Consider the following 6989-nt stretch of genomic DNA (forward strand, 5'->3'; position numbering starts at 1 on the left):
AACTGCTGTGCATAGTTTCCTCTGAAGAAAAGGACAGATTTGGGAGAGAGAGTGGAATGGAACTTACAATACATTTACAGAGGCGGGAGGGTTGACTAGTTTGAGAGGATAAACACTGGCTTAGTCTTTATGGAGGGAAATATGGAAATAACTAGCAAAATTTAAAATATACATATCCAGCATTTCTACTTATTTGAATCTATGCTTCCAAAAAATATCCTAAACAAGTTATAGTTTATTAATTAAGAAAAAATTATCAAGTCTTTCTGGGTTTGCATCTTGATTCCAATATTTTCCAGATATGTAGCACTGAGTTAAATCTAAGCATCAGCTACTTCATTGCAATATGGAAATAATAGTAGTAATAATAACAGTAGAACCTACTGAACCATGTAAATATTGAATGAGATTGTTTATGTAAAGCCCTATGCATAGCACTTGGCAAATACTAACCACACAACAAATGCTAACTCTTAGGACTATAATGGAAATAATAGTAGCAAGTATTTACAAAGATATTTTACAAGGCAGTATATTACTGTTTGAAAGAGCGAAAACTTGAAAATAATCTAAATAAGTAAATGGTTAAATAAATTATGACTTTTAAAACTGGAAACACAAATTGCTAATGTAGTTAAAATTGATCTACATACATTAACATGAAAAAGTCTGGGCAACATAGTGAGACCCTATCTCTCCAAAAAATTTTTTATATTATCCAAGCACGGTAGCACACACCTGTGGTCCTAGCTACTCAGGAAGCTGAGGCAGGAGGATCACATGAACCTGAGAGACTGAGGCTGCAGTGAGCTTTGGTGGTGCCACTACAGTCCAGCCTGGGCAACAAAGTGAGATTTCATCTGTAAAACAAGAAGAAGAAGAAGAAGAAGAAGAAGAAGAAGAAGAAGAAGAAGAAGAAGAAGAAGAAGAAGAAGAGGAAGAGGAAGAGGAAGAGGAAGAAGAAGAAGAAGAAGAGATCCTCACATTATATTTTTGAGCAAAAATGAAAGCAAACTGAAAAGCAATATGCATATAGGATGATCACATTTATGTTTTATGTAATTATATATTTGACAGAACATTTATATGTATGTTAATGCATAGAAAACAGTTTTAGGCATGCACATCAAAATATTGCTGCTACCAAAAACCTCCGACAGGGGTAGATTTAGGAGGATAGAGATGAGGGATGAGGAAAGATCAAATATAATTTTTTCTATTTTTAATATATATACTTATATAATTTCTAAAAATATTTCACAACAATAATGCAATCATTTGGTATTCGTGTTAAAAGTATTAAAGAATTCAAAGGAAAATGAACATAGTGAGAAGAGAGGAAAAACGGTTATGAGAAACAGTCAAAGGTAACTTCCTAAAAGAAAAATAAAATATATGGAAAAAAATACACTTGAAATTAACAGCAGATTAGACACCTGAGAAGAAAAAAACATAGTGAACTTGAAGACACAGCAATAGAAACTAACCAAAATAGGCCGGGTGCGGTGGTTCACGCCTGTAATCCCAGCGCTTTAGGAGGCCAAGACAGGTGGATCACGAGGTTAGGAGTTCAAGACCAGCCTGGCCAAGATGGTGAAACCCCATCTCTACCAAAAATACAAAAATTAGCCGGGCATGGTGGTGTGCGTCTGTAATCCTAGCTCCTCAGGAGGCTGAGGCAGGAGAATCGTTTGAACCCAGGAGGCGGAGGCTGCAGTGAGCAGAGATTGCGCCATTGAACTCCAGCCTGAGCAACAAGAGTGAAACATCAAAAAACAAAACAAAACAAAAACTATCCAAAATAAAGCATAAAGACAAAAAAGACCAAAACATTAGCAGAATCTCAGTAACGTATGGAACAAAATCAAGCAGTCCTGGTATATGTGTAATTGTAGTCCCAGAAAGCTGGTGAACAATAGCAAAAAATATTTAAAGAAATAATGCCCCCAAATTATCTAAATTTGATAAAAACTACAAATCCGTAAATTCATTAAAGTCAATGAATCCAAGTAGGACAAACACAAACAAAGTCACACTGAACACATCATAATGGAATTCCTAAAAAACAGTGATAGAGAAAAAATAAGTACAAGCAGCCAGGAAAAAAATATATTGGTGTCGAGAAACAAAAATCAGAATAAACATAAACTTCTCATCATAAAGTATATAAGTCAGATCTCAGCAAAATACATTCTTTAATATTCTAAAAAAAAGACAACGTAAACTTTGAGTTTTGTAATCAATGAAGACATCTTTCAAAATTTAAGGCAAAATAAAAGGTTTTCAGACAAACATTGGAATTTGTTTCTAGCAGAACTACTTTTTAAGATAGGTTAAAGATAGTCCTTAAGCAGAAAAAATAATAGATGGAAATACGGATCTATAAAAAGGAGTGAAGAGTACTACAAATATTGAATATGTGGGTAATAAGAAAGACTATTTTCCTCATTCACTTTTTTAAAAATTGCTTTAAAAATATTTGATCAATAATATGATCAACCAACATCATGCACCCCTAACATGATGCGCTGAGAAGGGTATAACACTTACGTTGTATCCTTTCCCATAACGCATAACATCAGTCTAATCATGAGAAAAATTTGGACAAACTCCAAATGCATGACATTTTATAAAATAACTGGCCAGTATTCTTCAAAAGTGTCAAAGTCATGGAATGAGAGGCAAGGATGAGATATTTTCACAGTTTGGTGGAAACTAAAAAGACATGACTAAATAAAATGTGGGATCTCAGATTACATCTTAGAAAAAAAAAATAAGTGGAAAAAATAATGGAATTTGAAGAAAGTTTATGGTTTGGTTAATTGTATTATATCAATGTTAACTTATTATTTTGATAATTGTATTATGGACATGTAAGAGTTTAACATTAGAGGAGCTGAATAAAGCATATACAAAAACCCTGTGTACTATTTCTGAAAGTCTTCTGTAAGTCCAAAATGATCTCAATAAGTTTTTAAAAAAAGATAGTTGACTAACTAAAGGAAAAACATATAACACATATAGAAATAAAATCCAAGACAACACAGTAGAAAGGATGTGTTATGGTTTGAATGTTTGTTTGTTTGTTTGTTTGACTCAGTCATCCAGGCTGGAGTGCAGTGGTGCAAACATGTCTCACTGCAGCCTTGAACTCCTGGGCTCAAGTGATCCTCCCACCTCAGCCTCCCAGTAGCTGGTGCCACAGCCATGAGCCACCATGCCAGGATAATTTAAAAAAAAAATTTTATAGAGATGGGGTCTCGCTGTGTTGCCCAGGCTAGGTCTGAATATTTTTGTCCCCTCCAAATTCATATGTTGAAACTTGATCCTCAATGCAATGATATTAAAAGGTAGGGCCTTTGGGAGGTCATTAGATCATAAGGGTAAAGCCCTCAAGGATTGTATTAGTGCCCTCATAAAAGAGGATAAAGGGAGCTGTTTGCCACTGCCACCATGTAAGGACACAGCTAGAAGGCACCATTTATGAAACAGAGAGCTAGGTTTCCCCAGACACTGGGCTTGCTGGCACCTTGATCTTCAACTTCTCAGCCTCCAGAACTATGAGCAATAAATTTCTGTTGTTAACAAACTACCCAGTCTAAGATATTTTGTTATAGCAGCCTGAATGGACTAAAACAGATAAAAGAGAAAAATGGAAGCATATTGGTCAAAAGTTCTTATATGCAAAATTGTATTGTATCATTTAAAGGTACACTGTAATAAGTTAAGATACACATTATAAACTCTAGCAAAACCATTGTTTAAAGTCCAGCTAATAGTCAAATAATGGAGATAATATGAAATCCTTAAAAAAAAAAAAAAAAGAAAGTAGGAAACTAACATATGTTTTCTAAAATAAACATATGTTTTCTTTTAGAAAAAAATGTAACAAGGATGGAACAAGCAGAAAGCAAACCAGCAAGTTAGTAGATACCATTGATAATTACATTACATACAGGCAGGGCGTATCAGACTGAATGAAAAGAGAAACGCTGCCTACAAAACACCTATTTTGAATATGAAGAATAAACTATACCATGTAAGCATTAATCATAAGACAGCTAGAGAGGCTACAGTAACATCACACAATGTAGACTTCAAAACAAAAAAATACTACCAGAAATTTAAAAGGGCATTTTATAGGGATTAAAAGGTCACATTATCAAGTAGACGTAAAAATCCTAAATCCTAAATCCTATGCATCCAACAAGAGTGCTTCAAAGTAAGGAAGATAAAACCGAAAGAAATGAAAGGAGAAATAGGCAAATCCACATTATAGTTGGAAACTTCAACATTCTTCTCTTTCATGAATTAAAAGGACAAGCAGAAAATTAATGAGGCTATATAATATTTGAGTATCACTATCAACTAAATAATATAATAACCATTTGTAGAAAATTCCACCCAACAACTGCATAAAATGAAAATTTTCCAAATACACCAGAAACATTCATCATGATGGGCCATATTGTAGACCATAAAACAATTACCAATTTCAAAAATTTTTTCTCTAACCAAAATGAATTTAAATTTGAAATCAAAAACAAAAAATTATGTAGAACACTACATATTCAGAAATTAAGTAACACAGATTTAATAATTCATAAGTCAGAAAAGAAATCCCAACATAAATTAGAAAATATTTGAGCTAAATGAAAAGGAAAGCACAACAAATTAAAGTCTATGAGTTGGAACTAAGAAAGAGTTTGGTGGAGAATGTATAGCTTTAAATGTTTATAATAGAAAATACAAAAGGTTAAAAATCAGTGATCTCAATTTTGAACTTAAGAAGGTAGTAAAAGAAGAGCAAGTTAAATCAAGATTAAGTAAAATCAAACAGATAATAATAAGTGTACAAATCTATGAAACAGAAAATCATAAAAAGAAAAAAGGAGAAAACAAGGAAGGCAAAAAGTTGATCTTTTGCAAATACTTAAATGGATAGGTATTTATCAAGAGTGATCAGGATCAAAGGACAACAATTTAACAACTAGTAATATCTACACGCGTGCACACACACACACACAGCAGTGGCAGGGTGCAGAGAGCCTCTCTGGGCACTGGGGTAGCAAGAACACAGCAACTGGGAAGCACTGAACTCAGTGCTATTCTCTTAGAGCACAAAGGAAAGCCACACCAAACTAAGCCAATGCCTGCTCATGGAGGGAGCATGTAAAACAGCCCTAGCCAGAGGGGAATTGTGGATCCCAGTGGTCAGGACTTGATTTCTTGCAAACCTCACCACTGAAGGTTACAGCACTCTGTGTTGCCAAGTAAACCTGAAAGGCAGTCAAGGCCATAAGGATTGCAACTCATAGGTGAGTCCTAGGGCTGAAGTGGGCCCTGAGACAGTGGACTGGCAGGACATGGAACCTCCTAAGACACCAGCTGGGGCAGCCAAAAGAGTGCTAGCATAACCACTCCCTTAACCCCAGGCTGCACAGCTTGTGATTCCAAATGAGACCCCTTCCTTCCCCTTGAGGAGAGGACAGAGAAGACTGGGTAAGACTTTGTCTTGCATCTAGAATACCAGTTCAGCCACAGCAGATAGGGCACCAGTCACAGCTGTGAGTGCCCCATCCCAGCCTCTAGCTCCCAGACAACATTTCTAGACACACCTTGGGCCAGAAGGGAACCCATTTCCTTGAAGGAAAGGGCCTAGTCCTGGCAGCATTTATTACCAGCTAACTGAAGAGCCTCTGTGCCCTGAATAATCAGCAGTGATATCCAGGTACTACCTCAATGGTCTTGGGTGAGCAACTGAGACTTGCTGACTTTAGGTGAGACTCAGCACATAACCAGCTGTGGTGGCTATGAGAGGCAAAACTCCTTCTGCTTGAGAAAAGCAGAGGGTAAGGGGGACTTTGTCTTACACTCTAGGTCCAGCTCAGCCAAAGAGGGGTAGAGTACCAAGTAGTCTCTTGCAGTCCCCAATTCTACGATGTGACTCCTGGACTGTATTTCTGAACTGACCTGGGCCATAGGGGAGCCTACTGCCCTAAAAGGTGAATCCCAGGACAGGCAGCATTCACCACAAGCTGACTTAAGAGCCTTTTGGCCTTAAGGGAACATCAGTGGTAGTCTGGCAGTACTCCATGTGGTCTGTGGTGGTGGTGACTATGGGATGAGGCTCCTCTCCCTTTGGAAAGAGGAGTGAAGAGTGGGAAAGACTGCACCTTGTGATTTGAGTGCCAGCTCAGCCACAAGACAATAGAACTTTTCTAAGGTTTTGGCTCTAGTCCAAAACTCCTGGATGGCACTTTTGGACCCACCTGGGGCTTGGGGGACCTTGCTGCCTTGAAGGGAAAAACACAGGCCTGGTTGGCTTTGCCACCAGTTGATTATAGAACCCCAGGGCCTATAAGAGAACATAGGCAGTGGACAGGGCATGGTTATAGCAGGCCTTGGGTGAGATCTATGGCTGTGCTGGCTTCAGATATGACTCAGCACAGTCATAGTGGTGGCCACAGGGGTGCTTGTGTCACTCCACCCTCAATGTTAGGAGATTCAGAACAGAGAGAGACACTCTACGTTTGGGAGAAACTAATAAAAAAGAACAAGAGTCTCTGCCTGGCAATCCAGAGAATTCTCTGGGATCTTGTCCAAGACCATCAAAGTGGTACCTCTATGAGTCTGCAAGAACCACAGGGTTACTGGGGTACCCTCTAAGGAAGATACAGTTTAGATCACACCCAAGTCCATTCAAATACTGAAAAGCATTACCAAGGACAGCTACAAGTAAGCTCAGACAGTGAAGACAGCAATAAATACTTAAGCCTTCAATGCCCAGATACTGAAGAACATCTACTAGCATTAACATTATCCAGGAAAACATGACCTCACCAAATGAACAAAATAAGGCACCATGGACCAATCCTTGAGAAACAGAGATGTGTGACCATTCCGACAGAAAATTTAAAATGCTTGCTTTGAGAAAATTCTAAGAAATTCAAGATCATGGAGAGAAAGAATTCAGAATTCTATCAGAT

Source organism: Colobus angolensis, unplaced genomic scaffold (genome assembly GCF_000951035.1).
Source record: "Colobus angolensis palliatus isolate OR3802 unplaced genomic scaffold, Cang.pa_1.0 Scaffold532, whole genome shotgun sequence".
NCBI classification, from domain to species: domain Eukaryota; kingdom Metazoa; phylum Chordata; class Mammalia; order Primates; family Cercopithecidae; genus Colobus; species Colobus angolensis.